The sequence below is a fragment of the Rhipicephalus microplus genome, chromosome 3, assembly GCF_043290135.1.
Source record: "Rhipicephalus microplus isolate Deutch F79 chromosome 3, USDA_Rmic, whole genome shotgun sequence".
NCBI classification, from domain to species: Eukaryota; Metazoa; Arthropoda; class Arachnida; order Ixodida; family Ixodidae; genus Rhipicephalus; species Rhipicephalus microplus.
The window spans coordinates 158,451,726-158,477,703 of NC_134702.1; the positions used below are offsets into that span (position 1 = coordinate 158,451,726).

The 25,978-nt window shown below is 49.9% G+C and overlaps 48 non-coding genes across 48 annotated transcripts; all 48 read left to right on the forward strand.

The window, feature by feature from the left end:
- Nucleotides 1-276: 276 nt before the first annotated feature.
- TRNAE-UUC (transfer RNA glutamic acid (anticodon UUC)) lies at nucleotides 277-348 on the forward strand. The gene has a single exon. It is a non-coding gene; the product is annotated as a tRNA-Glu (tRNA).
- Nucleotides 349-830: 482 nt separating this feature from the next.
- TRNAE-CUC (transfer RNA glutamic acid (anticodon CUC)) lies at nucleotides 831-902 on the forward strand. The gene has a single exon. It is a non-coding gene; the product is annotated as a tRNA-Glu (tRNA).
- A 481-nt stretch (nucleotides 903-1,383) lies between these two features.
- On the forward strand, nucleotides 1,384-1,455 carry TRNAE-CUC (transfer RNA glutamic acid (anticodon CUC)). The gene has a single exon. It is a non-coding gene; the product is annotated as a tRNA-Glu (tRNA).
- A 291-nt stretch (nucleotides 1,456-1,746) lies between these two features.
- On the forward strand, nucleotides 1,747-1,818 carry TRNAE-CUC (transfer RNA glutamic acid (anticodon CUC)). Its single transcript has one exon. It is a non-coding gene; the product is annotated as a tRNA-Glu (tRNA).
- Nucleotides 1,819-2,854: 1,036 nt separating this feature from the next.
- TRNAE-CUC (transfer RNA glutamic acid (anticodon CUC)) lies at nucleotides 2,855-2,926 on the forward strand. Its single transcript has one exon. It is a non-coding gene; the product is annotated as a tRNA-Glu (tRNA).
- Nucleotides 2,927-3,406: 480 nt separating this feature from the next.
- On the forward strand, nucleotides 3,407-3,478 carry TRNAE-CUC (transfer RNA glutamic acid (anticodon CUC)). The gene has a single exon. It is a non-coding gene; the product is annotated as a tRNA-Glu (tRNA).
- A 292-nt stretch (nucleotides 3,479-3,770) lies between these two features.
- TRNAE-UUC (transfer RNA glutamic acid (anticodon UUC)) lies at nucleotides 3,771-3,842 on the forward strand. The gene has a single exon. It is a non-coding gene; the product is annotated as a tRNA-Glu (tRNA).
- Nucleotides 3,843-4,324: 482 nt separating this feature from the next.
- Nucleotides 4,325-4,396, forward strand: TRNAE-CUC (transfer RNA glutamic acid (anticodon CUC)). The gene has a single exon. It is a non-coding gene; the product is annotated as a tRNA-Glu (tRNA).
- Nucleotides 4,397-5,061: 665 nt separating this feature from the next.
- On the forward strand, nucleotides 5,062-5,133 carry TRNAE-CUC (transfer RNA glutamic acid (anticodon CUC)). The gene has a single exon. It is a non-coding gene; the product is annotated as a tRNA-Glu (tRNA).
- A 291-nt stretch (nucleotides 5,134-5,424) lies between these two features.
- TRNAE-CUC (transfer RNA glutamic acid (anticodon CUC)) lies at nucleotides 5,425-5,496 on the forward strand. The gene has a single exon. It is a non-coding gene; the product is annotated as a tRNA-Glu (tRNA).
- Nucleotides 5,497-6,533: 1,037 nt separating this feature from the next.
- Nucleotides 6,534-6,605, forward strand: TRNAE-CUC (transfer RNA glutamic acid (anticodon CUC)). Its single transcript has one exon. It is a non-coding gene; the product is annotated as a tRNA-Glu (tRNA).
- A 111-nt stretch (nucleotides 6,606-6,716) lies between these two features.
- Nucleotides 6,717-6,788, forward strand: TRNAE-CUC (transfer RNA glutamic acid (anticodon CUC)). Its single transcript has one exon. It is a non-coding gene; the product is annotated as a tRNA-Glu (tRNA).
- A 110-nt stretch (nucleotides 6,789-6,898) lies between these two features.
- TRNAE-UUC (transfer RNA glutamic acid (anticodon UUC)) lies at nucleotides 6,899-6,970 on the forward strand. Its single transcript has one exon. It is a non-coding gene; the product is annotated as a tRNA-Glu (tRNA).
- A 291-nt stretch (nucleotides 6,971-7,261) lies between these two features.
- Nucleotides 7,262-7,333, forward strand: TRNAE-UUC (transfer RNA glutamic acid (anticodon UUC)). The gene has a single exon. It is a non-coding gene; the product is annotated as a tRNA-Glu (tRNA).
- An 851-nt stretch (nucleotides 7,334-8,184) lies between these two features.
- On the forward strand, nucleotides 8,185-8,256 carry TRNAE-CUC (transfer RNA glutamic acid (anticodon CUC)). Its single transcript has one exon. It is a non-coding gene; the product is annotated as a tRNA-Glu (tRNA).
- A 110-nt stretch (nucleotides 8,257-8,366) lies between these two features.
- On the forward strand, nucleotides 8,367-8,438 carry TRNAE-CUC (transfer RNA glutamic acid (anticodon CUC)). Its single transcript has one exon. It is a non-coding gene; the product is annotated as a tRNA-Glu (tRNA).
- Nucleotides 8,439-8,551: 113 nt separating this feature from the next.
- TRNAE-UUC (transfer RNA glutamic acid (anticodon UUC)) lies at nucleotides 8,552-8,623 on the forward strand. The gene has a single exon. It is a non-coding gene; the product is annotated as a tRNA-Glu (tRNA).
- A 482-nt stretch (nucleotides 8,624-9,105) lies between these two features.
- Nucleotides 9,106-9,177, forward strand: TRNAE-CUC (transfer RNA glutamic acid (anticodon CUC)). The gene has a single exon. It is a non-coding gene; the product is annotated as a tRNA-Glu (tRNA).
- A 665-nt stretch (nucleotides 9,178-9,842) lies between these two features.
- TRNAE-CUC (transfer RNA glutamic acid (anticodon CUC)) lies at nucleotides 9,843-9,914 on the forward strand. The gene has a single exon. It is a non-coding gene; the product is annotated as a tRNA-Glu (tRNA).
- A 291-nt stretch (nucleotides 9,915-10,205) lies between these two features.
- TRNAE-CUC (transfer RNA glutamic acid (anticodon CUC)) lies at nucleotides 10,206-10,277 on the forward strand. Its single transcript has one exon. It is a non-coding gene; the product is annotated as a tRNA-Glu (tRNA).
- A 1,404-nt stretch (nucleotides 10,278-11,681) lies between these two features.
- On the forward strand, nucleotides 11,682-11,753 carry TRNAE-CUC (transfer RNA glutamic acid (anticodon CUC)). Its single transcript has one exon. It is a non-coding gene; the product is annotated as a tRNA-Glu (tRNA).
- A 113-nt stretch (nucleotides 11,754-11,866) lies between these two features.
- Nucleotides 11,867-11,938, forward strand: TRNAE-UUC (transfer RNA glutamic acid (anticodon UUC)). The gene has a single exon. It is a non-coding gene; the product is annotated as a tRNA-Glu (tRNA).
- Nucleotides 11,939-12,421: 483 nt separating this feature from the next.
- TRNAE-CUC (transfer RNA glutamic acid (anticodon CUC)) lies at nucleotides 12,422-12,493 on the forward strand. Its single transcript has one exon. It is a non-coding gene; the product is annotated as a tRNA-Glu (tRNA).
- Nucleotides 12,494-12,786: 293 nt separating this feature from the next.
- On the forward strand, nucleotides 12,787-12,858 carry TRNAE-UUC (transfer RNA glutamic acid (anticodon UUC)). The gene has a single exon. It is a non-coding gene; the product is annotated as a tRNA-Glu (tRNA).
- A 483-nt stretch (nucleotides 12,859-13,341) lies between these two features.
- Nucleotides 13,342-13,413, forward strand: TRNAE-CUC (transfer RNA glutamic acid (anticodon CUC)). Its single transcript has one exon. It is a non-coding gene; the product is annotated as a tRNA-Glu (tRNA).
- Nucleotides 13,414-14,444: 1,031 nt separating this feature from the next.
- Nucleotides 14,445-14,516, forward strand: TRNAE-CUC (transfer RNA glutamic acid (anticodon CUC)). The gene has a single exon. It is a non-coding gene; the product is annotated as a tRNA-Glu (tRNA).
- An 853-nt stretch (nucleotides 14,517-15,369) lies between these two features.
- Nucleotides 15,370-15,441, forward strand: TRNAE-CUC (transfer RNA glutamic acid (anticodon CUC)). Its single transcript has one exon. It is a non-coding gene; the product is annotated as a tRNA-Glu (tRNA).
- A 111-nt stretch (nucleotides 15,442-15,552) lies between these two features.
- Nucleotides 15,553-15,624, forward strand: TRNAE-CUC (transfer RNA glutamic acid (anticodon CUC)). The gene has a single exon. It is a non-coding gene; the product is annotated as a tRNA-Glu (tRNA).
- Nucleotides 15,625-15,734: 110 nt separating this feature from the next.
- TRNAE-UUC (transfer RNA glutamic acid (anticodon UUC)) lies at nucleotides 15,735-15,806 on the forward strand. The gene has a single exon. It is a non-coding gene; the product is annotated as a tRNA-Glu (tRNA).
- A 113-nt stretch (nucleotides 15,807-15,919) lies between these two features.
- Nucleotides 15,920-15,991, forward strand: TRNAE-CUC (transfer RNA glutamic acid (anticodon CUC)). The gene has a single exon. It is a non-coding gene; the product is annotated as a tRNA-Glu (tRNA).
- Nucleotides 15,992-16,104: 113 nt separating this feature from the next.
- Nucleotides 16,105-16,176, forward strand: TRNAE-CUC (transfer RNA glutamic acid (anticodon CUC)). Its single transcript has one exon. It is a non-coding gene; the product is annotated as a tRNA-Glu (tRNA).
- A 111-nt stretch (nucleotides 16,177-16,287) lies between these two features.
- On the forward strand, nucleotides 16,288-16,359 carry TRNAE-CUC (transfer RNA glutamic acid (anticodon CUC)). Its single transcript has one exon. It is a non-coding gene; the product is annotated as a tRNA-Glu (tRNA).
- Nucleotides 16,360-16,469: 110 nt separating this feature from the next.
- Nucleotides 16,470-16,541, forward strand: TRNAE-CUC (transfer RNA glutamic acid (anticodon CUC)). Its single transcript has one exon. It is a non-coding gene; the product is annotated as a tRNA-Glu (tRNA).
- Nucleotides 16,542-17,572: 1,031 nt separating this feature from the next.
- Nucleotides 17,573-17,644, forward strand: TRNAE-UUC (transfer RNA glutamic acid (anticodon UUC)). Its single transcript has one exon. It is a non-coding gene; the product is annotated as a tRNA-Glu (tRNA).
- A 482-nt stretch (nucleotides 17,645-18,126) lies between these two features.
- TRNAE-CUC (transfer RNA glutamic acid (anticodon CUC)) lies at nucleotides 18,127-18,198 on the forward strand. Its single transcript has one exon. It is a non-coding gene; the product is annotated as a tRNA-Glu (tRNA).
- Nucleotides 18,199-18,490: 292 nt separating this feature from the next.
- Nucleotides 18,491-18,562, forward strand: TRNAE-UUC (transfer RNA glutamic acid (anticodon UUC)). The gene has a single exon. It is a non-coding gene; the product is annotated as a tRNA-Glu (tRNA).
- A 482-nt stretch (nucleotides 18,563-19,044) lies between these two features.
- On the forward strand, nucleotides 19,045-19,116 carry TRNAE-CUC (transfer RNA glutamic acid (anticodon CUC)). Its single transcript has one exon. It is a non-coding gene; the product is annotated as a tRNA-Glu (tRNA).
- Nucleotides 19,117-19,597: 481 nt separating this feature from the next.
- On the forward strand, nucleotides 19,598-19,669 carry TRNAE-CUC (transfer RNA glutamic acid (anticodon CUC)). Its single transcript has one exon. It is a non-coding gene; the product is annotated as a tRNA-Glu (tRNA).
- Nucleotides 19,670-19,960: 291 nt separating this feature from the next.
- TRNAE-CUC (transfer RNA glutamic acid (anticodon CUC)) lies at nucleotides 19,961-20,032 on the forward strand. Its single transcript has one exon. It is a non-coding gene; the product is annotated as a tRNA-Glu (tRNA).
- A 1,036-nt stretch (nucleotides 20,033-21,068) lies between these two features.
- TRNAE-CUC (transfer RNA glutamic acid (anticodon CUC)) lies at nucleotides 21,069-21,140 on the forward strand. Its single transcript has one exon. It is a non-coding gene; the product is annotated as a tRNA-Glu (tRNA).
- A 480-nt stretch (nucleotides 21,141-21,620) lies between these two features.
- TRNAE-CUC (transfer RNA glutamic acid (anticodon CUC)) lies at nucleotides 21,621-21,692 on the forward strand. Its single transcript has one exon. It is a non-coding gene; the product is annotated as a tRNA-Glu (tRNA).
- Nucleotides 21,693-21,984: 292 nt separating this feature from the next.
- On the forward strand, nucleotides 21,985-22,056 carry TRNAE-UUC (transfer RNA glutamic acid (anticodon UUC)). The gene has a single exon. It is a non-coding gene; the product is annotated as a tRNA-Glu (tRNA).
- A 482-nt stretch (nucleotides 22,057-22,538) lies between these two features.
- Nucleotides 22,539-22,610, forward strand: TRNAE-CUC (transfer RNA glutamic acid (anticodon CUC)). The gene has a single exon. It is a non-coding gene; the product is annotated as a tRNA-Glu (tRNA).
- Nucleotides 22,611-23,833: 1,223 nt separating this feature from the next.
- Nucleotides 23,834-23,905, forward strand: TRNAE-CUC (transfer RNA glutamic acid (anticodon CUC)). Its single transcript has one exon. It is a non-coding gene; the product is annotated as a tRNA-Glu (tRNA).
- Nucleotides 23,906-25,120: 1,215 nt separating this feature from the next.
- On the forward strand, nucleotides 25,121-25,192 carry TRNAE-CUC (transfer RNA glutamic acid (anticodon CUC)). Its single transcript has one exon. It is a non-coding gene; the product is annotated as a tRNA-Glu (tRNA).
- A 111-nt stretch (nucleotides 25,193-25,303) lies between these two features.
- TRNAE-CUC (transfer RNA glutamic acid (anticodon CUC)) lies at nucleotides 25,304-25,375 on the forward strand. The gene has a single exon. It is a non-coding gene; the product is annotated as a tRNA-Glu (tRNA).
- Nucleotides 25,376-25,485: 110 nt separating this feature from the next.
- On the forward strand, nucleotides 25,486-25,557 carry TRNAE-UUC (transfer RNA glutamic acid (anticodon UUC)). The gene has a single exon. It is a non-coding gene; the product is annotated as a tRNA-Glu (tRNA).
- Nucleotides 25,558-25,848: 291 nt separating this feature from the next.
- TRNAE-UUC (transfer RNA glutamic acid (anticodon UUC)) lies at nucleotides 25,849-25,920 on the forward strand. The gene has a single exon. It is a non-coding gene; the product is annotated as a tRNA-Glu (tRNA).
- The last annotated feature ends 58 nt before the right edge of the window (nucleotides 25,921-25,978 follow it).

The window sequence follows — 25,978 nt, forward strand, 5'->3', positions numbered from 1 at the left end:
GTCATCAAGTCTCCAATTTGCGCACGGTATGTAACATGAATAGCTTCACCCTGTTGGCCGAATGGCTAAGCGATCGCTTCGTCCCTCTACGTTCTCTGGCATGGTCTAGTGGCTTGGACACCTGGCTCTCACCCAAGAGGCCCGGGTACGATTCGCGGTGTCGGAAGTATTTTTTATCTGCTATTATCAAGTATCCAATTTACGCACGCTATGTAACTTCAATACTTTTACCCTGTTGGCCAAATGGCTAAGCGATCGCTCCGTCCTTCTCCGTTCTCCGGCATGGTCTAGTGGCTAGGATACCTGGCTTTCACCCAGGAGTCCCAGGTTCGATTCCTGGTGTCGGAAGTATTTTCTTTTATCTGCTGTCATCAAGTCTCCAATTTGCGCACGCTATGTAACTTCAATAGTTTTGCCCTGTTGGCCGAATGGCTAAGCGATCGCTCCGTCCCTCTCCGTTCTACAGCATGATCTAGTGTCTAGGATACCTATGGCGCTCTCACCCAGGAGGCCCGCGTCTGATTCTCGGTGTCGGAAGTATTTTTTCTCCTGCTATCATCAAGTCTCCAATTTGCGCATGCTATATAACTTCAATACTTTTACGCTGTTGGCCGAATGGCTAAGCGATCGCTCTGTCCCTCTCCGTTCTCCGGCATGGTCTAGTGGCTTGGATACCTGGCTCTCACCCAGGAGGCCCGCGTGCGATTCCCGGTGTCGGAAGTATTTTTTACCTGCTATCATCAAGTCTCCAATTTGCGCATACAATATAACTTCAATACTTTTACCCTGTTGGCCGAATGGCAAAGCGATCGCTCAGTCCCTCTCCGTTCTCCGGCATGGTCTAGTGGCTAGGATACCTAGCTCTCACCCAGGAGGCCTGGATTCGATTCCCGGTGTCGGAAGTATTTTCTTTTATCTGCTGTCTTCAAGCCTCCAATTTGCGCATGCTTTGTAACTTCAATACTTTTACCCTGTTGGCCGAATATCTAAGCGATCGCTCCGTCCCTCTCCGTTCTCCGGCTTGGTCTAGTGGCTAGGATATCTGGCTCTCACCCAGGAGACCCTGGTTTGATTCTTGGTGTCGGAAGTATTCTTTTATCTGCTGTCATCAAGTCTCCAATTTGCGCATGGTATGTAACTTCAATAGTTTTACCCTGTTGGCCGAATGGCTAAGCGATCTCTCCGTCCCTCTCCGTTCTCCGGCATGGTCTAGTGTCTAGGATACCTAGCTCTCACCCTGGAGGCCTGGATTCGATTCCCGGTGTCGGAAGTATTTTCTTTTATCTGCTGTCTTCAAGCCTCCAATTTGCTCATGGTTTGCAACTTCAATACTTTTACCCTGTTGGCCGAATATCTAAGCGATCGCACCGTCCTTCTCCGTTCTCCGGCGTGGTCTAGTGGCTAGGATATCTGGCTCTCACCCAGGAGACCCTGGTTCGATTCTTGGTGTCGGAAGTATTTTTTATCTGCTGTCATCAAGTCTCCAATTTGCGCACGGTATGTAACTTGAATAGTTTCACCCTGCTGGCCGAATGGCTAAGCGATTGCTCCGTCCCTCTCCGTTCTCTGGCATGGTCTAGTGGCTTGGATACCTGGCTCTCACCCAGGAGGCCCGGGTACGATTCCCGTTGTCGGAAGTATTTTTATCTGCTATTATCAAGTATCCAATTTACGCACGCTATGTAACTTCAATACTTTTACCCTGTTGGCCAAATGGCTAAGCGATCGCTCCGTCCCTCTCCGTTCTCCGGCATGGTCTAGTGGCTAGGATACCTGGCTCTCACCCAGGAGGCCCGGGTTCGATTCCCGGTGTCGGAAGTATTTTCTTTTATCTGCTATCATGAAGTCTCCAATTTGCGCACGCTATGTAACTTCAATACTTTTACCCTGTTGGCCGAATCGCTAAGTGATCGCTCCGTCCCTCTCCGTTCTCCGGCATGGTCTTGTGGCTAGGATACCTGGCTCTCATCAGGAGGCCCGGGTTCGATTTGCGGTGTCGGAAGTATTTTCTTTTAGCTGCTGTCATCAAGTCTTCAATTTGCGCACGGTATGTAACTTCAATAGTTTTACCCTGTTGGTCGAATGGCTAAGCGATCTCTCCGTCCCTCTCCGTTCTCCCGCATGGTCTATTGTCTAGGATACCTGGCTCTCACCCAGGAAGCCCGGTTGCGATTCCTGGGGTCGGGAGTATTTTTTTTTATCAGCTATCATCAAGTCTCCAAATTGCGCACGCTATGTATCTTCAATAGTTTTACCCTGTTGGCCGAATGGCTAAGCGATCGCTCCGTCCCTCTCCGTTCTACAGCATGATCTAGTGTCTAGGATACCTATGGCGCTCTCACCCAGAAGCCCGCGTCCGATTCCCGGTGTCGGAAGTATTTTTTCATCTGCTATCATCAAGGCTCCAATTTGCGCATGCTATATAACTTCAATACTTTTACGCTGTTGGCCGAATGGCTAAGCGATCGCTCTGTCCCTCTCCGTTCTCCGGCATGGTCTAGTGGCTTGGATACCTGGCTCTCACCCAGGAGGCCCGCGTGCGATTCCCGGTGTCGGAAGTATTTTTTTACCTGCTATCATCAAGTCTCCAATTTGCGCATACTATATAACTTCAATACTTTTACCCTGTTGGCCGAATGGCAAAGCGATCGCTCAGTCCCTCTCCGTTCTCCGGCATGGTCTAGTGGCTAGGATACCTAGCTCTCACCCAGGAGGCCTGGAATCGATTCCCGGTGTCGGAAGTATTTTCTTTTATCTGCTGTCTTCAAGCCTCCAATTTGCGCATGCTTTATAACTTCAATACTTTTACCCATTTGGCCGAATATCTAAGCGATCGCTCCGTCCCTCTCCGTTCTCCGGCGTGGTCTAGTGGCTAGGATATCTGGCTCTCACCCAGGAGACCCTGGTTCGATTCTTGGTGTCGGAAGCATTCTTTTATCTGCTGTCATCAAGTCTCCAATTTGCGCACGGTATGTCTCTTCAATAGTTTTACCCTGTTGGCCGAATGGCTAAGCGATCGCTCCGTCCCTCTCCGTTCTACAGCATGGTCTTGTGTCTAGGATACCTATGGCGCTCTCACCCAGGAGGCCCGCGTCCGATTCCCGGTGTCGAAAGTATTTTTTCATCTGCTATCATCAAGTCTCCAATTTGCGCGTGCTATATAACTTCAATACTTTTACCCTGTTGGCCGAATGGCTAAGCGATCGCTCTGTCCCTCTCCGTTCTCCGGCATGGTCTAGTGGCTTGGATACCTGGCTCTCACCCAGAAGGCCCGCGTGCGATTCCCGGTATCGGAAGTATTTTTTATCTGCTATCATCAAGTCTCCACTTTGCGCATACTATATAACTTCAATACTTTTACCCTGTTGGCCGAATGGCTAAGCGATCGCTCAGTCCCTCTCCGTTCTCCGGCATGGTCTAGTGGCTAGGATACCTAGCTCTCACCCAGGAGGCCTGGATTCGATTCCCGGTGCCGGAAGTATTTTTTATCTGCTGTCATCAAGTCTCCAATTTGCGCACGGTATGTAACATGAATAGCTTCACCCTGTTGGCCGAATGGCTAAGCGATCGCTTCGTCCCTCTACGTTCTCTGGCATGGTCTAGTGGCTTGGACACCTGGCTCTCACCCAAGAGGCCCGGGTACGATTCGCGGTGTCGGAAGTATTTTTTATCTGCTATTATCAAGTATCCAATTTACGCACGCTATGTAACTTCAATACTTTTACCCTGTTGGCCAAATGGCTAAGCGATCGCTCCGTCCTTCTCCGTTCTCCGGCATGGTCTAGTGGCTAGGATACCTGGCTTTCACCCAGGAGTCCCAGGTTCGATTCCTGGTGTCGGAAGTATTTTCTTTTATCTGCTGTCATCAAGTCTCCAATTTGCGCACGCTATGTAACTTCAATAGTTTTGCCCTGTTGGCCGAATGGCTAAGCGATCGCTCCGTCCCTCTCCGTTCTACAGCATGATCTAGTGTCTAGGATACCTATGGCGCTCTCACCCAGGAGGCCCGCGTCTGATTCTCGGTGTCGGAAGTATTTTTTCTCCTGCTATCATCAAGTCTCCAATTTGCGCATGCTATATAACTTCAATACTTTTACGCTGTTGGCCGAATGGCTAAGCGATCGCTCTGTCCCTCTCCGTTCTCCGGCATGGTCTAGTGGCTTGGATACCTGGCTCTCACCCAGGAGGCCCGCGTGCGATTCCCGGTGTCGGAAGTATTTTTTACCTGCTATCATCAAGTCTCCAATTTGCGCATACAATATAACTTCAATACTTTTACCCTGTTGGCCGAATGGCAAAGCGATCGCTCAGTCCCTCTCCGTTCTCCGGCATGGTCTAGTGGCTAGGATACCTAGCTCTCACCCAGGAGGCCTGGATTCGATTCCCGGTGTCGGAAGTATTTTCTTTTATCTGCTGTCTTCAAGCCTCCAATTTGCGCATGCTTTGTAACTTCAATACTTTTACCCTGTTGGCCGAATATCTAAGCGATCGCTCCGTCCCTCTCCGTTCTCCGGCTTGGTCTAGTGGCTAGGATATCTGGCTCTCACCCAGGAGACCCTGGTTTGATTCTTGGTGTCGGAAGTATTCTTTTATCTGCTGTCATCAAGTCTCCAATTTGCGCACGGTATGTAACTTCAATAGTTTTACCCTGTTGGCCGAATGGCTAAGCGATCTCTCCGTCCCTCTCCGTTCTCCGGCATGGTCTAGTGTCTAGGATACCTGGCTCTCACCCAGGAAGCCCGGTTGCGATTCCTGGGGTCGGGAGTATTTTTTTTATCAGCTATCATCAAGTCTCCAAATTGCGAACGCTATGTATCTTCAATACTTCTACCTTGTTAGCCGAATGGCTAAGCGATCGCTCCGTCCCTCTCCGTTCTCCGGCATGGTCTAGTGGCTAGGATACCTAGCTCTCACCCTGGAGGCCTGGATTCGATTCCCGGTGTCGGAAGTATTTTCTTTTATCTGCTGTCTTCAAGCCTCCAATTTGCTCATGGTTTGCAACTTCAATACTTTTACCCTGTTGGCCGAATATCTAAGCGATCGCACCGTCCTTCTCCGTTCTCCGGCGTGGTCTAGTGGCTAGGATATCTGGCTCTCACCCAGGAGACCCTGGTTCGATTCTTGGTGTCGGAAGTATTTTTTATCTGCTGTCATCAAGTCTCCAATTTGCGCACGGTATGTAACTTGAATAGTTTCACCCTGTTGGCCGAATGGCTAAGCGATCGCTCCGTCCCTCTCCGTTCTCTGGCATGGTCTAGTGGCTTGGATACCTGGCTCTCACCCAGGAGGCCCGGGTACGATTCCCGTTGTCGGAAGTATTTTTATCTGCTATTATCAAGTATCCAATTTACGCACGCTATGTAACTTCAATACTTTTACCCTGTTGGCCAAATGGCTAAGCGATCGCTCCGTCCCTCTCCGTTCTCCGGCATGGTCTAGTGGCTAGGATACCTGGCTCTCACCCAGGAGGCCCGGGTTCGATTCCCGGTGTCGGAAGTATTTTCTTTTATCTGCTATCATGAAGTCTCCAATTTGCGCACGCTATGTAACTTCAATACTTTTACCCTGTTGGCCGAATCGCTAAGTGATCGCTCCGTCCCTCTCCGTTCTCCGGCATGGTCTTGTGGCTAGGATACCTGGCTCTCATCAGGAGGCCCGGGTTCGATTTGCGGTGTCGGAAGTATTTTCTTTTAGCTGCTGTCATCAAGTCTTCAATTTGCGCACGGTATGTAACTTCAATAGTTTTACCCTGTTGGTCGAATGGCTAAGCGATCTCTCCGTCCCTCTCCGTTCTCCCGCATGGTCTATTGTCTAGGATACCTGGCTCTCACCCAGGAAGCCCGGTTGCGATTCCTGGGGTCGGGAGTATTTTCTTTTATCAGCTATCATCAAGTCTCCAAATTGCGCACGCTATGTATCTTCAATAGTTTTACCCTGTTGGCCGAATGGCTAAGCGATCGCTCCGTCCCTCTCCGTTCTACAGCATGATCTAGTGTCTAGGATACCTATGGCGCTCTCACCCAGCAGGCCCGCGTCCGATTCCCGGTGTCGGAAGTATTTTTTCATCTGCTATCATCAAGGCTCCAATTTGCGCATGCTATATAACTTCAATACTTTTACGCTGTTGGCCGAATGGCTAAGCGATCGCTCTGTCCCTCTCCGTTCTCCGGCATGGTCTAGTGGCTTGGATACCTGGCTCTCACCCAGGAGGCCCGCGTGCGATTCCCGGTGTCGGAAGTATTTTTTTACCTGCTATCATCAAGTCTCCAATTTGCGCATACTATATAACTTCAATACTTTTACCCTGTTGGCCGAATGGCAAAGCGATCGCTCAGTCCCTCTCCGTTCTCCGGCATGGTCTAGTGGCTAGGATACCTAGCTCTCACCCAGGAGGCCTGGAATCGATTCCCGGTGTCGGAAGTATTTTCTTTTATCTGCTGTCTTCAAGCCTCCAATTTGCGCATGCTTTATAACTTCAATACTTTTACCCATTTGGCCGAATATCTAAGCGATCGCTCCGTCCCTCTCCGTTCTCCGGCGTGGTCTAGTGGCTAGGATATCTGGCTCTCACCCAGGAGACCCTGGTTCGATTCTTGGTGTCGGAAGCATTCTTTTTTCTGCTGTCATCAAGTCTCCAATTTGCGCACGGTATGGAACTTGAATAGTTTCACCCTGTTGGCTGAATGGCTAAGCGATCGCTTTGTCCCTCTCCGTTCTCTGGCATGGTCTAGTGGCTTGGACACCTGGCTCTCACCCAGGAGGCCCGGGTACGATTCCCGGTGTCGGAAGTATTTTTTATCTGCTATTATCAAGTATCCAATTTACGCACGCTATGTAACTTCAATACTTTTACCCTGTTGGCCAAATGGCTAAGCGATCGCTCCGTCCTTCTTCGTTCTCCGGCATAGTCTAGTGGCTAGGATACCTGGCTTTCACCCAGGAGGCCCGGGTTCGATTCCCGGTGTCGGAAGTATTTTTTATCTGCTGTCATCAAGTCTCCAATTTGCGCACGGTATGTAACTTGAATAGCTTCCCCCTGTTGGCCGAATGGCTAAGCGATCGCTCCGTCCCTCTACGTTCTCTGGCATGGTCTAGTGACTTGGACACCTGGCTCTCACCCAGGAGGCCCGGGTACGATTCCCGGTGTCGGAAGTATTTTTATCAGCTATTATCAAGTATCCAATTTACGCACGCTATGTAACTTCAATACTTTTACCCTGTTGGCCAAATGGCTAAGCGATCTCTCCGTCCTTCTCCGTTCTCCGGCATGGTCTAGTGGCTAGGATACCTGGCTTTCACCCAGGAGGCCCGGGTTCGATTTTCGGTGTCGGAAGTATTTTCTTTTATCTGCTGTCATCAAGTCTCCAATTTGCGCACGCTATGTAACTTCAATAGTTTTACCCTGTTGGCCGAATGGCTAAGCGATCGCTCCGTCCCTCTCCGTTCTACAGCATGATCTAGTGTCTAGGATACCTATGGCGCTCTCACCCAGGAGGCCTCCATCTGATTCCCGGTGTCGGAAGTATTTTTTCATCTGCTATTATCAAGTCTCCAATTTGCGCATGCTATATAACTTCAATACTTTTACGCTGTTGGCCGAATGGCTAAGCGATCGCTCTGTCCCTCTCCATTCTCCGGCATGGTCTAGTGGCTTGGATACCTGGCTCTCACCCAGGAGGCCTGGATTCGATTCCCGGTGTGGGAAGTATTTTCTTTTATCTGCTGTTTTCAAGCCTCCAATTTGCGCATGCTTTGTAACTTCAATACTTTTACCCTGTTGGCCGAATATCTAAGCGATCGCTCCGTCCCTCTCCGTTCTCCGGCGTGGTCTAGTGGCTAGGATATCTGGCTCTCACCCAGGAGAACCTGGTTCGATTCTTGGTGTCGGAAGTTTTCTTTTATCTGCTGTCTTCAAGCCTCCAATTTGCGCATGCTTTGTAACTTCAATACTTTTACGCTGTTGGCCGAATATCTAAGCGATCGCTCCGTCCCTCTCCGTTCACCGGCGTGGTCTAGTGGCTAGGATATCTGGCTCTCACCCAGGAGACCCTGGTTCGATTCTTGGTGTCGGAAGTATTCTTTTATCTGCTGTCATCAAGTCTCTAATTTGCGCACGGTATGTAACTTGAATAGTTTCACCCTGTTGGCCGAATGGCTAAGCGATCGCTCTGTCCCTCTGCGTTCTCTGGCATGGTCTAGTGGCTTGGACACCTGGCTCTCACCCAGGAGGCCCGGGTACGATTCCCGGTGTCGGAAGTATTTTTTATCTGGCATTATCAAGTATCCAATTTACACACGCTATGTAACTTCAATACTTTTACCCTGTTGGCCAAATGGCTAAGTGATCGCTCCGTCCCTCTCCGTTCTCCGGCATGGTCTAGTGAATAGGATACCTGGCTCTCACCCAGGAGGCCCGGGTTCGATTCCTGGTGTCGGAAGTATTTTCTTTTATCTGCTATCATCAAGTCTCCAATTTGCGCACGCTATGTAACTTCAATACTTTTACCCTGTTGGCCGAATCGCTAAGCGATCGCTCCGTCCCTCTCCGTTCTCCGGCATGGTCTAGTGGCTAGGATACCTGGCTTTCACCCAGGAGGCCTGGGTTCGATTCCCGGTGTCAGAAGTATTTTCTTTTATCTGCTGTCATCAAGTCTCCAATTTGCGCACGCTATGTAACTTCAATAGTTTTGCCCTGTTGGCCGAATGGCTAAGCGATCGCTCCGTCCCTCTCCGTTCTACAGCATGATCTAGTGTCTAGGATACCTATGGCGCTCTCACCCAGGAGGCCCGCGTCTGATTCTCGGTGTCGGAAGTATTTTTTCTCCTGCTATCATCAAGTCTCCAATTTGCGCATGCTATATAACTTCAATACTTTTACGCTGTTGGCCGAATGGCTAAGCGATCGCTCTGTCCCTCTCCGTTCTCCGGCATGGTCTAGTGGCTTGGATACCTGGCTCTCACCCAGGAGGCCCGCGTGCGATTCCCGGTGTCGGAAGTATTTTTTACCTGCTATCATCAAGTCTCCAATTTGCGCATACAATATAACTTCAATACTTTTACCCTGTTGGCCGAATGGCAAAGCGATCGCTCAGTTCCTCTCCGTTCTCCGGCATGGTCTAGTGGCTAGGATACCTAGCTCTCACCCAGGAGGCCTGGATTCGATTCCCGGTGTCGGAAGTATTTTCTTTTATCTGCTGTCTTCAAGCCTCCAATTTGCGCATGCTTTGTAACTTCAATACTTTTACCCTGTTGGCCGAATATCTAAGCGATCGCTCCGTCCCTCTCCGTTCTCCGGCTTGGTCTAGTGGCTAGGATATCTGGCTCTCACCCAGGAGACCCTGGTTTGATTCTTGGTGTCGGAAGTATTCTTTTATCTGCTGTCATCAAGTCTCCAATTTGCGCACGGTATGTAACTTCAATAGTTTTACCCTGTTGGCCGAATGGCTAAGCGATCTCTCCGTCCCTCTCCGTTCTCCGGCATGGTCTAGTGTCTAGGATACCTGGCTCTCACCCAGGAAGCCCGGTTGCGATTCCTGGGGTCGGGAGTATTTTTTTTATCAGCTATCATCAAGTCTCCAAATTGCGAACGCTATGTATCTTCAATACTTCTACCTTGTTGGCCGAATGGCTAAGCGATCGCTCCGTCCCTCTCCGTTCTCCGGCATGGTCTAGTGGCTAGGATACCTAGCTCTCACCCTGGAGGCCTGGATTCGATTCCCGGTGTCGGAAGTATTTTCTTTTATCTGCTGTCTTCAAGCCTCCAATTTGCTCATGGTTTGCAACTTCAATACTTTTACCCTGTTGGCCGAATATCTAAGCGATCGCACCGTCCTTCTCCGTTCTCCGGCGTGGTCTAGTGGCTAGGATATCTGGCTCTCACCCAGGAGACCCTGGTTCGATTCTTGGTGTCGGAAGTATTTTTTATCTGCTGTCATCAAGTCTCCAATTTGCGCACGGTATGTAACTTGAATAGTTTCACCCTGTTGGCCGAATGGCTAAGCGATCGCTCCGTCCCTCTCCGTTCTCTGGCATGGTCTAGTGGCTTGGATACCTGGCTCTCACCCAGGAGGCCCGGGTACGATTCCCGTTGTCGGAAGTATTTTTATCTGCTATTATCAAGTATCCAAATTACGCACGCTATGTAACTTCAATACTTTTACCCTGTTGGCCAAATGGCTAAGCGATCGCTCCGTCCCTCTCCGTTCTCCGGCATGGTCTAGTGGCTAGGATACCTGGCTCTCACCCAGGAGGCCCGGGTTCGATTCCCGGTGTCGGAAGTATTTTCTTTTATCTGCTATCATGAAGTCTCCAATTTGCGCACGCTATGTAACTTCAATACTTTTACCCTGTTGGCCGAATCGCTAAGTGATCGCTCCGTCCCTCTCCGTTCTCCGGCATGGTCTTGTGGCTAGGATACCTGGCTCTCATCAGGAGGCCCGGGTTCGATTTGCGGTGTCGGAAGTATTTTCTTTTAGCTGCTGTCATCAAGTCTTCAATTTGCGCACGGTATGTAACTTCAATAGTTTTACCCTGTTGGTCGAATGGCTAAGCGATCTCTCCGTCCCTCTCCGTTCTCCCGCATGGTCTATTGTCTAGGATACCTGGCTCTCACCCAGGAAGCCCGGTTGCGATTCCTGGGGTCGGGAGTATTTTCTTTTATCAGCTATCATCAAGTCTCCAAATTGCGCACGCTATGTATCTTCAATAGTTTTACCCTGTTGGCCGAATGGCTAAGCGATCGCTCCGTCCCTCTCCGTTCTACAGCATGATCTAGTGTCTAGGATACCTATGGCGCTCTCACCCAGCAGGCCCGCGTCCGATTCCCGGTGTCGGAAGTATTTTTTCATCTGCTATCATCAAGGCTCCAATTTGCGCATGCTATATAACTTCAATACTTTTACGCTGTTGGCCGAATGGCTAAGCGATCGCTCTGTCCCTCTCCGTTCTCCGGCATGGTCTAGTGGCTTGGATACCTGGCTCTCACCCAGGAGGCCCGCGTGCGATTCCCGGTGTCGGAAGTATTTTTTTACCTGCTATCATCAAGTCTCCAATTTGCGCATACTATATAACTTCAATACTTTTACCCTGTTGGCCGAATGGCAAAGCGATCGCTCAGTCCCTCTCCGTTCTCCGGCATGGTCTAGTGGCTAGGATACCTAGCTCTCACCCAGGAGGCCTGGAATCGATTCCCGGTGTCGGAAGTATTTTCTTTTATCTGCTGTCTTCAAGCCTCCAATTTGCGCATGCTTTATAACTTCAATACTTTTACCCATTTGGCCGAATATCTAAGCGATCGCTCCGTCCCTCTCCGTTCTCTGGCGTGGTCTAGTGGCTAGGATATCTGGCTCTCACCCAGGAGACCCTGGTTCGATTCTTGGTGTCGGAAGCATTCTTTTATCTGCTGTCATCAAGTCTCCAATTTGCGCACGGTATGTAACTTCAATAGTTTTACCCTGTTGGCCGAATGGCTAAGCGATCTCTCCGTCCCTCTCCGTTCTCCAGCATGGTCTAGTGTCTAGGATACCTGGCTCTCACCCAGGAAGCCCGGTTGCGATTCCTGGGGTCGGGAGTATTTTTTTTATCAGCTATCATCAAGTCTCCAAATTGCGAACGCTATGTATCTTCAATACTTCTACCTTGTTGGCCGAATGGCTAAGCGATCGCTCCGTCCCTCTCCGTTCTCCGGCATGATCTAGTGAATAGGATACCTGGCTCTCACCCAGGAGGCCCGGGTTCGATTCCTGGTGTCGGAAGTATTTTCTTTTATCTGCTATCATCAAGTCTCCAATTTGCGCACGCTATGTAACTTCAATACTTTTACCCTGTTGGCCGAATCGCTAAGCGATCGCTCCGTCCCTCTCCGTTCTCCAGCATGGTCTAGTGGCTAGGATACCTGGCTTTCACCCAGGAGGCCCGGGTTCGATTCCCGGTGTCAGAAGTATTTTCTTTTATCTGCTGTCATCAAGTCTCCAATTTGCGCACGCTATGTAACTTCAATAGTTTTACCCTGTTGGCCGAATGGCTAAGCGATCGCTCCGTCCCTCTCCGTTCTACAGCATGGTCTAGTGTCTAGGATACCTATGGCGCTCTCACCCAGGAGGCCCGCGTCCGATTCCCGGTGTCGAAAGTATTTTTTCATCTGCTATCATCAAGTCTCCAATTTGCGCGTGCTATATAACTTCAATACTTTTACCCTGTTGGCCGAATGGCTAAGCGATCGCTCTGTCCCTCTCCGTTCTCCGGCATGGTCTAGTGGCTTGGATACCTGGCTCTCACCCAGAAGGCCCGCGTGCGATTCCCGGTATCGGAAGTATTTTTTTATCTGCTATCATCAAGTCTCCAATTTGCGCATACTATATAACTTCAATACTTTTACCCTGTTGGCCGAATGGCTAAGCGATCGCTCAGTCCCTCTCCGTTCTCCGGCATGGTCTAGTGGCTAGGATACCTAGCTCTCACCCAGGAGGCCAGGATTCGATTCCCGGTGCCGGAAGTATTTTTTTCTCTGCTGTCATCAAGTCTCCAATTTGCGCACGGTATGTAACATGAATAGCTTCACCCTGTTGGCCGAATGGCTAAGCGATCGCTTCGTCCCTCTACGTTCTCTGGCATGGTCTAGTGGCTTGGACACCTGGCTCTCACCCAAGAGGCCCGGGTACGATTCGCGGTGTCGGAAGTATTTTTTATCTGCTATTATCAAGTATCCAATTTACGCACGCTATGTAACTTCAACACTTTTACCCTGTTGGCCAAATGGCTAAGCGATCGCTCTGTCCTTCTCCGTTCTCCGGCATGGTCTAGTGGCTAGGATACCTGGCTTTCACCCAGGAGTCCCAGGTTCGATTCCCGGTGTCGGAAGTATTTTCTTTTATCCGCTGTCATCAAGTCTCCAATTTGCGCACGCTATGTAACTTCAATAGTTTTACCCTGTTGGCCGAATGGCTAAGCGATCGCTCCGTCCCTCTCCGTTCTACAGCATGATCTAGTGTCTAGGATACCTATGGCGCTCTCACCCAGGAGGCCCGCGTCTGATTCTCGGTGTCGGAAGTATTTTTTCTCCTGCTATCATCAAGTCTCCAATTTGCGCATGCTATATAACTTCAATACTTTTACGCTGTTGGCCGAATGGCTAAGCGATCGCTCTGTCCCTCTCCGTTCTCAGGCATGGTCTAGTGGCTTGGATACCTGGCTCTCACCCAGGAGGCCCGCGTGCGATTCCCGGTGTCGGAAGTATTTTTTTACCTGCTATCATCAAGTCTCCAATTTGCGCATACAATATAACTTCAATACTTTTACCCTGTTGGCCGAATGGCAAAGCGATCGCTCAGTCCCTCTCCGTTCTCCGGCATGGTCTAGTGGCTAGGATACCTAGCTCTCACCCAGGAGGCCTGGATTCGATTCCCGGTGTCGGAAGTATTTTCTTTTATCTGCTGTCTTCAAGCCTCCAATTTGCGCATGCTTTGTAACTTCAATAGTTTTACCCTGTTGGCCGAATGGCTAAGCGATCGCTCTGTCCCTCTCCGTTCTACAGCATGATCTAGTGTCTAGGATACCTATGGCGCTCTCACCCAGGAGGCCCGCGTCTGATTCTCGGTGTCGGAAGTATTTTTTCTCCTGCTATCATCAAGTCTCCAATTTGCGCATGCTATATAACTTCAATACTTTTACGCTGTTGGCCGAATGGCTAAGCGATCTCTCCGTCCCTCTCCGTTCTCCGGCATGGTCTAGTGTCTAGGATACCTGGCTCTCACCCAGGAAGCCCGGTTGCGATTCCTGGGGTCGGGAGTATTTTTTTATCAGCTATCATCAAGTCTCCAAATTGCGAACGCTATGTATCTTCAATACTTCTACCTTGTTGGCCGAATGGCTAAGCGATCGCTCCGTCCCTCTCCGTTCTCCGGCATGGTCTAGTGGCTAGGATACCTAGCTCTCACCCTGGAGGCCTGGATTCGATTCCCGGTGTCGGAAGTATTTTCTTTTATCTGCTGTCTTCAAGCCTCCAATTTGCTCATGGTTTGCAACTTCAATACTTTTACCCTGTTGGCCGAATATCTAAGCGATCGCACCGTCCTTCTCCGTTCTCCAGCGTGGTCTAGTGGCTAGGATATCTGGCTCTCACCCAGGAGACCCTGGTTCGATTCTTGGTGTCGGAAGTATTTTTTATCTGCTGTCATCAAGTCTCCAATTTGCGCACGGTATGTAACTTGAATAGTTTCACCCTGTTGGCCGAATGGCTAAGCGATCGCTCCGTCCCTCTCCGTTCTCTGGCATGGTCTAGTGGCTTGGATACCTGGCTCTCACCCAGGAGGCCCGGGTACGATTCCCGTTGTCGGAAGTATTTTTATCTGCTATTATCAAGTATCCAATTTACGCACGCTATGTAACTTCAATACTTTTACCCTGTTGGCCAAATGGCTAAGCGATCGCTCCGTCCCTCTCCGTTCTCCGGCATGGTCTAGTGGCTAGGATACCTGGCTCTCACCCAGGAGGCCCGGGTTCGATTCCCGTTGTCGGAAGTATTTTCTTTTATCTGCTATCATGAAGTCTCCAATTTGCGCACGGTATGTAACTTCAATAGTTTTACCCTGTTGGTCGAATGGCTAAGCGATCTCTCCGTCCCTCTCCGTTCTCCCACATGGTCTATTGTCTAGGATACCTGGCTCTAACCCAGAAAGCCCGGTTGCGATTCCTGGGGTCGGGAGTATTTTCTTTTATCAGCTATCATCAAGTCTCCAAATTGCGCACGCTATGTATCTTCAATAGTTTTACCCTGTTGGCCGAATGGCTAAGCGATCGCTCCGTCCCTCTCCGTTCTACAGCATGATCTAGTGTCTAGGATACCTATGGCGCTCTCACCCAGCAGGCCCGCGTCCGATTCCCGGTGTCGGAAGTATTTTTTCATCTGCTATCATCAAGGCTCCAATTTGCGCATGCTATATAACTTCAATACTTTTACGCTGTTGGCCGAATGGCTAAGCGATCGCTCTGTCCCTCTCCGTTCTCCGGCATGGTCTAGTGGCTTGGATACCTGGCTCTCACCCAGGAGGCCCGCGTGCGATTCCCGGTGTCGGAAGTATTTTTTTACCTGCTATCATCAAGTCTCCAATTTGCGCATACTATATAACTTCAATACTTTTACCCTGTTGGCCGAATGGCAAAGCGATCGCTCAGTCCCTCTCCGTTCTCCGGCATGGTCTAGTGGCTAGGATACCTAGCTCTCACCCAGGAGGCCTGGAATCGATTCCCGGTGTCGGAAGTATTTTCTTTTATCTGCTGTCTTCAAGCCTCCAATTTGCGCATGCTTTATAACTTCAATACTTTTACCCATTTGGCCGAATATCTAAGCGATCGCTCCGTCCCTCTCCGTTCTCCGGCGTGGTCTAGTGGCTAGGATATCTGGCTCTCACCCAGGAGACCCTGGTTCGATTCTTGGTGTCGGAAGTATTCTTTTATCTGCTGTCATCAAGTATCCAATTTGCGCACGGTATGTAACTTGAATAGTTTCACCCTGTTGGCTGAATGGCTAAGCGATCGCTTCGTCCCTCTCCGTTCTCTGGCATGGTCTAGTGGCTTGGACACCTGGCTCTCACCCAGGAGGCCCGGGTACGATTCCCGGTGTCAGAAGTATTTTTTATCTGCTATTATCAAGTATCCAATTTACGCACGCTATGTAACTTCAATACTTTTACCCTGTTGGCCAAATGGCTAAGTGATCGCTCCGTCCCTCTCTGTTCTCCGGCATGGTCTAGTGGCTAGGATACCTGGCTTTCACCCAGGAGGCCCGGGTTCGATTTTCGGTGTCGGAAGTATTTTCTTTTATCTGCTGTCATCAAGTCTCCAATTTGCGCACGCTATGTAACTTCAATAGTTTTACCCTGTTGGCCGAATCACTAAGCGTTCGCTCCGCCTTTCTCCCTTTTCCGGCATGGTCTAGTGGCTAGGATACCTGGCTCTCACCCAGGAGGCCCGGGTACGATTCCCGGTGTCGGAAGTATTTTCTTTTATCTGCTGTCTTCAAGCCTCAAATTTGCGCATGCTTTGTAACTTCAATACTTTTATCCTGATGGCCGAATATCTAAGCGATCGCTCCGTCCCTCTCCGTTCTCCGGCGTGGTCTAGTGGCTAGGATATCTGGCTCTCACCCAGGAGACCCTGGTTCGATTCTTGGTGTCGGAAGTATTCTTTTATCTGCTGTCATCAAGTCTCCAATTTGCGCACGGTATGTAACTTGAATAGTTTCTCCCTGTTGGCTGAATGGCTAAGCGATCGCTCCGTCCCTCTTTGTTCTCTGGCATGGTCTAGTGGCTTGGACACCTGGCTCTCACCCAGGAGGCCCGGGTACGATTCCCGGTGTCGGAAGTATTTTTTATCTGCTATTATCAAGTATCCAATTTACGCACGCTATGTAACTTCAATACTTTTACCCTGTTGGCCAAATGGCTAAGTGATCGCTCCGTCGCTCTCTGTTCTCCAGCATGGTCTAGTGGCTAGGATACCTGGCTCTCACCCAGGAGGCCCAGGTTCGATTCCCGGTGTCGGAAGTATTTTCTTTTATCTGCTATCATCAAGTCTCCAATTTGCGCACGCTATGTAACTTCAATACTTTTACCCTGTTGGCCGAATCGCTAAGCGATCGCTCCGTCCCTCTCCGTTCTCCAGCATTGTCTAGTGGCTAGGATACCTGGCTTTAACCCAGAAGGCCCGGGTTCGATTCCCAGTGTCGGAAGTATTTTCTTTTATCTGCTGTCATCAAGTCTCCGATTTGCGCACGCTATCTAACTTCAATTGTTTTACCCTGTTGGCCGAAGGGCTAAGCGATCGCTCCGTCCCTCTCCGTTCTACAGCATGGTCTAGTGTCTAGGATACCTATGGCGCTCTCACCCAGGAGGCCCGCGTCCGATTCCCGGTGTCGGAAGTATTTTTTCATCTGCTATCATCAAGTCTCCAATTTGCGCATGCTATATAACTTCAATACTTTTACCCTGTTCGCCGAATGGCTAAGCGATCGCTCTGTCCCTCTCCGTTCTCCGGCATGGTCTAGTGGCTTGGATACCTGGCTCTCACCCAGGAGGCCTGCTTGCGATTCCCGGTATCGTAAGTATTTTTTATCTGCTATCATCAAGTCTCCAATTTGCGCATACTATATAACTTCAATACTTTTACCCTGTTGGCCGAATGGCTAAGCGATCGCTCAGTCGCTCTCCGTTCTCCGGCAGGGTCTAGTGGCTAGGATACCTAGCTCTCACCCAGGAGGCCTGGATTCGATTCCCGGTGTCGGAAGTATTTTTTATCTGCTATTATCAAGTATCCAATTTACGCACGCTATGTAACTTCAATACTTTTACCCTGTTGGCCAAATGGCTAAGTGATCGCTCTGTCCCTCTCCGTTCTCTGGCATGGTCTAGTGGCTTGGACACCTGGCTCTCACGCAGGAGGCCCGGGTACGATTCCCGGTGTCGGAAGTATTTTTTATCTGGCATTATCAAGTATCCAATTTACACACGCTATGTAACTTCAATACTTTTACCCTGTTGGCCAAATGGCTAAGTGATCGCTCCGTCCCTCTCCGTTCTCCGGCATGGTCTAGTGGCTAGGATACCTGGCTTTCACCCAGGAGGCCCGGGTTCGATTCCCGGTGTCAGAAGTATTTTCTTTTATCTGCTGTCATCAAGTCTCCAATTTGCGCACGCTATGTCTCTTCAATAGTTTTACCCTGTTGGCCGAATGGCTAAGCGATCGCTCCGTCCCTCTCCGTTCTACAGCATGGTCTTGTGTCTAGGATACCTATGGCGCTCTCACCCAGGAGGCCCGCGTCCGATTCCCGGTGTCGAAAGTATTTTTTCATCTGCTATCATCAAGTCTCCAATTTGCGCGTGCTATATAACTTCAATACTTTTACCCTGTTGGCCGAATGGCTAAGCGATCGCTCTGTCCCTCTCCGTTCTCCGGCATGGTCTAGTGGCTTGGATACCTGGCTCTCACCCAGAAGGCCCGCGTGCGATTCCCGGTATCGGAAGTATTTTTTATCTGCTATCATCAAGTCTCCACTTTGCGCATACTATATAACTTCAATACTTTTACCCTGTTGGCCGAATGGCTAAGCGATCGCTCAGTCCCTCTCCGTTCTCCGGCATGGTCTAGTGGCTAGGATACCTAGCTCTCACCCAGGAGGCCTGGATTCGATTCCCGGTGCCGGAAGTATTTTTTATCTGCTGTCATCAAGTCTCCAATTTGCGCACGGTATGTAACATGAATAGCTTCACCCTGTTGGCCGAATGGCTAAGCGATCGCTTCGTCCCTCTACGTTCTCTGGCATGGTCTAGTGGCTTGGACACCTGGCTCTCACCCAAGAGGCCCGGGTACGATTCGCGGTGTCGGAAGTATTTTTTATCTGCTATTATCAAGTATCCAATTTACGCACGCTATGTAACTTCAATACTTTTACCCTGTTGGCCAAATGGCTAAGCGATCGCTCCGTCCTTCTCCGTTCTCCGGCATGGTCTAGTGGCTAGGATACCTGGCTTTCACCCAGGAGTCCCAGGTTCGATTCCTGGTGTCGGAAGTATTTTCTTTTATCTGCTGTCATCAAGTCTCCAATTTGCGCACGCTATGTAACTTCAATAGTTTTGCCCTGTTGGCCGAATGGCTAAGCGATCGCTCCGTCCCTCTCCGTTCTACAGCATGATCTAGTGTCTAGGATACCTATGGCGCTCTCACCCAGGAGGCCCGCGTCTGATTCTCGGTGTCGGAAGTATTTTTTCTCCTGCTATCATCAAGTCTCCAATTTGCGCATGCTATATAACTTCAATACTTTTACGCTGTTGGCCGAATGGCTAAGCGATCGCTCTGTCCCTCTCCGTTCTCCGGCATGGTCTAGTGGCTTGGATACCTGGCTCTCACCCAGGAGGCCCGCGTGCGATTCCCGGTGTCGGAAGTATTTTTTACCTGCTATCATCAAGTCTCCAATTTGCGCATACAATATAACTTCAATACTTTTACCCTGTTGGCCGAATGGCAAAGCGATCGCTCAGTCCCTCTCCGTTCTCCGGCATGGTCTAGTGGCTAGGATACCTAGCTCTCACCCAGGAGGCCTGGATTCGATTCCCGGTGTCGGAAGTATTTTCTTTTATCTGCTGTCTTCAAGCCTCCAATTTGCGCATGCTTTGTAACTTCAATACTTTTACCCTGTTGGCCGAATATCTAAGCGATCGCTCCGTCCCTCTCCGTTCTCCGGCTTGGTCTAGTGGCTAGGATATCTGGCTCTCACCCAGGAGACCCTGGTTTGATTCTTGGTGTCGGAAGTATTCTTTTATCTGCTGTCATCAAGTCTCCAATTTGCGCATGGTATGTAACTTCAATAGTTTTACCCTGTTGGCCGAATGGCTAAGCGATCTCTCCGTCCCTCTCCGTTCTCCGGCATGGTCTAGTGTCTAGGATACCTAGCTCTCACCCTGGAGGCCTGGATTCGATTCCCGGTGTCGGAAGTATTTTCTTTTATCTGCTGTCTTCAAGCCTCCAATTTGCTCATGGTTTGCAACTTCAATACTTTTACCCTGTTGGCCGAATATCTAAGCGATCGCACCGTCCTTCTCCGTTCTCCGGCGTGGTCTAGTGGCTAGGATATCTGGCTCTCACCCAGGAGACCCTGGTTCGATTCTTGGTGTCGGAAGTATTTTTTATCTGCTGTCATCAAGTCTCCAATTTGCGCACGGTATGTAACTTGAATAGTTTCACCCTGCTGGCCGAATGGCTAAGCGATTGCTCCGTCCCTCTCCGTTCTCTGGCATGGTCTAGTGGCTTGGATACCTGGCTCTCACCCAGGAGGCCCGGGTACGATTCCCGTTGTCGGAAGTATTTTTATCTGCTATTATCAAGTATCCAATTTACGCACGCTATGTAACTTCAATACTTTTACCCTGTTGGCCAAATGGCTAAGCGATCGCTCCGTCCCTCTCCGTTCTCCGGCATGGTCTAGTGGCTAGGATACCTGGCTCTCACCCAGGAGGCCCGGGTTCGATTCCCGGTGTCGGAAGTATTTTCTTTTATCTGCTATCATGAAGTCTCCAATTTGCGCACGCTATGTAACTTCAATACTTTTACCCTGTTGGCCGAATCGCTAAGTGATCGCTCCGTCCCTCTCCGTTCTCCGGCATGGTCTTGTGGCTAGGATACCTGGCTCTCATCAGGAGGCCCGGGTTCGATTTGCGGTGTCGGAAGTATTTTCTTTTAGCTGCTGTCATCAAGTCTTCAATTTGCGCACGGTATGTAACTTCAATAGTTTTACCCTGTTGGTCGAATGGCTAAGCGATCTCTCCGTCCCTCTCCGTTCTCCCGCATGGTCTATTGTCTAGGATACCTGGCTCTCACCCAGGAAGCCCGGTTGCGATTCCTGGGGTCGGGAGTATTTTTTTTTATCAGCTATCATCAAGTCTCCAAATTGCGCACGCTATGTATCTTCAATAGTTTTACCCTGTTGGCCGAATGGCTAAGCGATCGCTCCGTCCCTCTCCGTTCTACAGCATGATCTAGTGTCTAGGATACCTATGGCGCTCTCACCCAGAAGCCCGCGTCCGATTCCCGGTGTCGGAAGTATTTTTTCATCTGCTATCATCAAGGCTCCAATTTGCGCATGCTATATAACTTCAATACTTTTACGCTGTTGGCCGAATGGCTAAGCGATCGCTCTGTCCCTCTCCGTTCTCCGGCATGGTCTAGTGGCTTGGATACCTGGCTCTCACCCAGGAGGCCCGCGTGCGATTCCCGGTGTCGGAAGTATTTTTTTACCTGCTATCATCAAGTCTCCAATTTGCGCATACTATATAACTTCAATACTTTTACCCTGTTGGCCGAATGGCAAAGCGATCGCTCAGTCCCTCTCCGTTCTCCGGCATGGTCTAGTGGCTAGGATACCTAGCTCTCACCCAGGAGGCCTGGAATCGATTCCCGGTGTCGGAAGTATTTTCTTTTATCTGCTGTCTTCAAGCCTCCAATTTGCGCATGCTTTATAACTTCAATACTTTTACCCATTTGGCCGAATATCTAAGCGATCGCTCCGTCCCTCTCCGTTCTCCGGCGTGGTCTAGTGGCTAGGATATCTGGCTCTCACCCAGGAGACCCTGGTTCGATTCTTGGTGTCGGAAGCATTCTTTTATCTGCTGTCATCAAGTCTCCAATTTGCGCACGGTATGTCTCTTCAATAGTTTTACCCTGTTGGCCGAATGGCTAAGCGATCGCTCCGTCCCTCTCCGTTCTACAGCATGGTCTTGTGTCTAGGATACCTATGGCGCTCTCACCCAGGAGGCCCGCGTCCGATTCCCGGTGTCGAAAGTATTTTTTCATCTGCTATCATCAAGTCTCCAATTTGCGCGTGCTATATAACTTCAATACTTTTACCCTGTTGGCCGAATGGCTAAGCGATCGCTCTGTCCCTCTCCGTTCTCCGGCATGGTCTAGTGGCTTGGATACCTGGCTCTCACCCAGAAGGCCCGCGTGCGATTCCCGGTATCGGAAGTATTTTTTATCTGCTATCATCAAGTCTCCACTTTGCGCATACTATATAACTTCAATACTTTTACCCTGTTGGCCGAATGGCTAAGCGATCGCTCAGTCCCTCTCCGTTCTCCGGCATGGTCTAGTGGCTAGGATACCTAGCTCTCACCCAGGAGGCCTGGATTCGATTCCCGGTGCCGGAAGTATTTTTTATCTGCTGTCATCAAGTCTCCAATTTGCGCACGGTATGTAACATGAATAGCTTCACCCTGTTGGCCGAATGGCTAAGCGATCGCTTCGTCCCTCTACGTTCTCTGGCATGGTCTAGTGGCTTGGACACCTGGCTCTCACCCAAGAGGCCCGGGTACGATTCGCGGTGTCGGAAGTATTTTTTATCTGCTATTATCAAGTATCCAATTTACGCACGCTATGTAACTTCAATACTTCTACCCTGTTGGCCAAATGGCTAAGCGATCGCTCCGTCCTTCTCCGTTCTCCGGCATGGTCTAGTGGCTAGGATACCTGGCTTTCACCCAGGAGTCCCAGGTTCGATTCCTGGTGTCGGAAGTATTTTCTTTTATCTGCTGTCATCAAGTCTCCAATTTGCGCACGCTATGTAACTTCAATAGTTTTGCCCTGTTGGCCGAATGGCTAAGCGATCGCTCCGTCCCTCTCCGTTCTACAGCATGATCTAGTGTCTAGGATACCTATGGCGCTCTCACCCAGGAGGCCCGCGTCTGATTCTCGGTGTCGGAAGTATTTTTTCTCCTGCTATCATCAAGTCTCCAATTTGCGCATGCTATATAACTTCAATACTTTTACGCTGTTGGCCGAATGGCTAAGCGATCGCTCTGTCCCTCTCCGTTCTCCGGCATGGTCTAGTGGCTTGGATACCTGGCTCTCACCCAGGAGGCCCGCGTGCGATTCCCGGTGTCGGAAGTATTTTTTACCTGCTATCATCAAGTCTCCAATTTGCGCATACAATATAACTTCAATACTTTTACCCTGTTGGCCGAATGGCAAAGCGATCGCTCAGTCCCTCTCCGTTCTCCGGCATGGTCTAGTGGCTAGGATACCTAGCTCTCACCCAGGAGGCCTGGATTCGATTCCCGGTGTCGGAAGTATTTTCTTTTATCTGCTGTCTTCAAGCCTCCAATTTGCGCATGCTTTGTAACTTCAATACTTTTACCCTGTTGGCCGAATATCTAAGCGATCGCTCCGTCCCTCTCCGTTCTCCGGCTTGGTCTAGTGGCTAGGATATCTGGCTCTCACCCAGGAGGCCCGCGTGCGATTCCCGGTGTCGGAAGTATTTTTTTACCTGCTATCATCAAGTCTCCAATTTGCGCATACTATATAACTTCAATAGTTTTACCCTGTTGGCCGAATGGCTAAGCGATCTCTCCGTCCCTCTCCGTTCTCCGGCATGGTCTAGTGTCTAGGATACCTGGCTCTCACCCAGGAAGCCCGGTTGCGATTCCTGGGGTCGGGAGTATTTTTTTCTTTTATCAGCTATCATCAAGTCTCCAAATTGCGCACGCTATGTATCTTCAATAGTTTTACCCTGTTGGCCGAATGGCTAAGCGATCGCTCCGTCCCTCTCCGTTCTACAGCATGATCTAGTGTCTAGGATACCTATGGCGCTCTCACCCAGCAGGCCCGCGTCCGATTCCCGGTGTCGGAAGTATTTTTTCATCTGCTATCATCAAGGCTCCAATTTGCGCATGCTATATAACTTCAATACTTTTACGCTGTTGGCCGAATGGCTAAGCGATCGCTCTGTCCCTCTCCGTTCTCCGGCATGGTCTAGTGGCTTGGATACCTGGCTCTCACCCAGGAGACCCTGGTTTGATTCTTGGTGTCGGAAGTATTCTTTTATCTGCTGTCATCAAGTCTCCAATTTGCGCACGGTATGTAACTTCAATAGTTTTACCCTGTTGGCCGAATGGCTAAGCGATCTCTCCGTCCCTCTCCGTTCTCCGGCATGGTCTAGTGTCTAGGATACCTGGCTCTCACCCAGGAAGCCCGGTTGCGATTCCTGGGGTCGGGAGTATTTTTTTTATCAGCTATCATCAAGTCTCCAAATTGCGAACGCTATGTATCTTCAATACTTCTACCTTGTTGGCCGAATGGCTAAGCGATCGCTCCGTCCCTCTCCGTTCTCCGGCATGGTCTAGTGGCTAGGATACCTAGCTCTCACCCTGGAGGCCTGGATTCGATTCCCGGTGTCGGAAGTATTTTCTTTTATCTGCTGTCTTCAAGCCTCCAATTTGCTCATGGTTTGCAACTTCAATACTTTTACCCTGTTGGCCGAATATCTAAGCGATCGCACCGTCCTTCTCCGTTCTCCGGCGTGGTCTAGTGGCTAGGATATCTGGCTCTCACCCAGGAGACCCTGGTTCGATTCTTGGTGTCGGAAGTATTTTTTATCTGCTGTCATCAAGTCTCCAATTTGCGCACGGTATGTAACTTGAATAGTTTCACCCTGTTGGCCGAATGGCTAAGCGATCGCTCCGTCCCTCTCCGTTCTCTGGCATGGTCTAGTGGCTTGGATACCTGGCTCTCACCCAGGAGGCCCGGGTACGATTCCCGTTGTCGGAAGTATTTTTATCTGCTATTATCAAGTATCCAATTTACGCACGCTATGTAACTTCAATACTTTTACCCTGTTGGCCAAATGGCTAAGCGATCGCTCCGTCCCTCTCCGTTCTCCGGCATGGTCTAGTGGCTAGGATACCTGGCTCTCATCAGGAGGCCCGGGTTCGATTTGCGGTGTCGGAAGTATTTTCTTTTAGCTGCTGTCATCAAGTCTTCAATTTGCGCACGGTATGTAACTTCAATAGTTTTACCCTGTTGGTCGAATGGCTAAGCGATCTCTCCGTCCCTCTCCGTTCTCCCGCATGGTCTATTGTCTAGGATACCTGGCTCTCACCCAGGAAGCCCGGTTGCGATTCCTGGGGTCGGGAGTATTTTCTTTTATCAGCTATCATCAAGTCTCCAAATTGCGCACGCTATGTATCTTCAATAGTTTTACCCTGTTGGCCGAATGGCTAAGCGATCGCTCCGTCCCTCTCCGTTCTACAGCATGATCTAGTGTCTAGGATACCTATGGCGCTCTCACCCAGCAGGCCCGCGTCCGATTCCCGGTGTCGGAAGTATTTTTTCATCTGCTATCATCAAGGCTCCAATTTGCGCATGCTATATAACTTCAATACTTTTACGCTGTTGGCCGAATGGCTAAGCGATCGCTCTGTCCCTCTCCGTTCTCCGGCATGGTCTAGTGGCTTGGATACCTGGCTCTCACCCAGGAGGCCCGCGTGCGATTCCCGGTGTCGGAAGTATTTTTTTACCTGCTATCATCAAGTCTCCAATTTGCGCATACTATATAACTTCAATACTTTTACCCTGTTGGCCGAATGGCAAAGCGATCGCTCAGTCCCTCTCCGTTCTCCGGCATGGTCTAGTGGCTAGGATACCTAGCTCTCACCCAGGAGGCCTGGAATCGATTCCCGGTGTCGGAAGTATTTTCTTTTATCTGCTGTCTTCAAGCCTCCAATTTGCGCATGCTTTATAACTTCAATACTTTTACCCATTTGGCCGAATATCTAAGCGATCGCTCCGTCCCTCTCCGTTCTCCGGCGTGGTCTAGTGGCTAGGATATCTGGCTCTCACCCAGGAGACCCTGGTTCGATTCTTGGTGTCGGAAGCATTCTTTTTTCTGCTGTCATCAAGTCTCCAATTTGCGCACGGTATGGAACTTGAATAGTTTCACCCTGTTGGCTGAATGGCTAAGCGATCGCTTTGTCCCTCTCCGTTCTCTGGCATGGTCTAGTGGCTTGGACACCTGGCTCTCACCCAGGAGGCCCGGGTACGATTCCCGGTGTCGGAAGTATTTTTTATCTGCTATTATCAAGTATCCAATTTACGCACGCTATGTAACTTCAATACTTTTACCCTGTTGGCCAAATGGCTAAGCGATCGCTCCGTCCTTCTTCGTTCTCCGGCATAGTCTAGTGGCTAGGATACCTGGCTTTCACCCAGGAGGCCCGGGTTCGATTCCCGGTGTCGGAAGTATTTTTTATCTGCTGTCATCAAGTCTCCAATTTGCGCACGGTATGTAACTTGAATAGCTTCCCCCTGTTGGCCGAATGGCTAAGCGATCGCTCCGTCCCTCTACGTTCTCTGGCATGGTCTAGTGACTTGGACACCTGGCTCTCACCCAGGAGGCCCGGGTACGATTCCCGGTGTCGGAAGTATTTTTATCAGCTATTATCAAGTATCCAATTTACGCACGCTATGTAACTTCAATACTTTTACCCTGTTGGCCAAATGGCTAAGCGATCTCTCCGTCCTTCTCCGTTCTCCGGCATGGTCTAGTGGCTAGGATACCTGGCTTTCACCCAGGAGGCCCGGGTTCGATTTTCGGTGTCGGAAGTATTTTCTTTTATCTGCTGTCATCAAGTCTCCAATTTGCGCACGCTATGTAACTTCA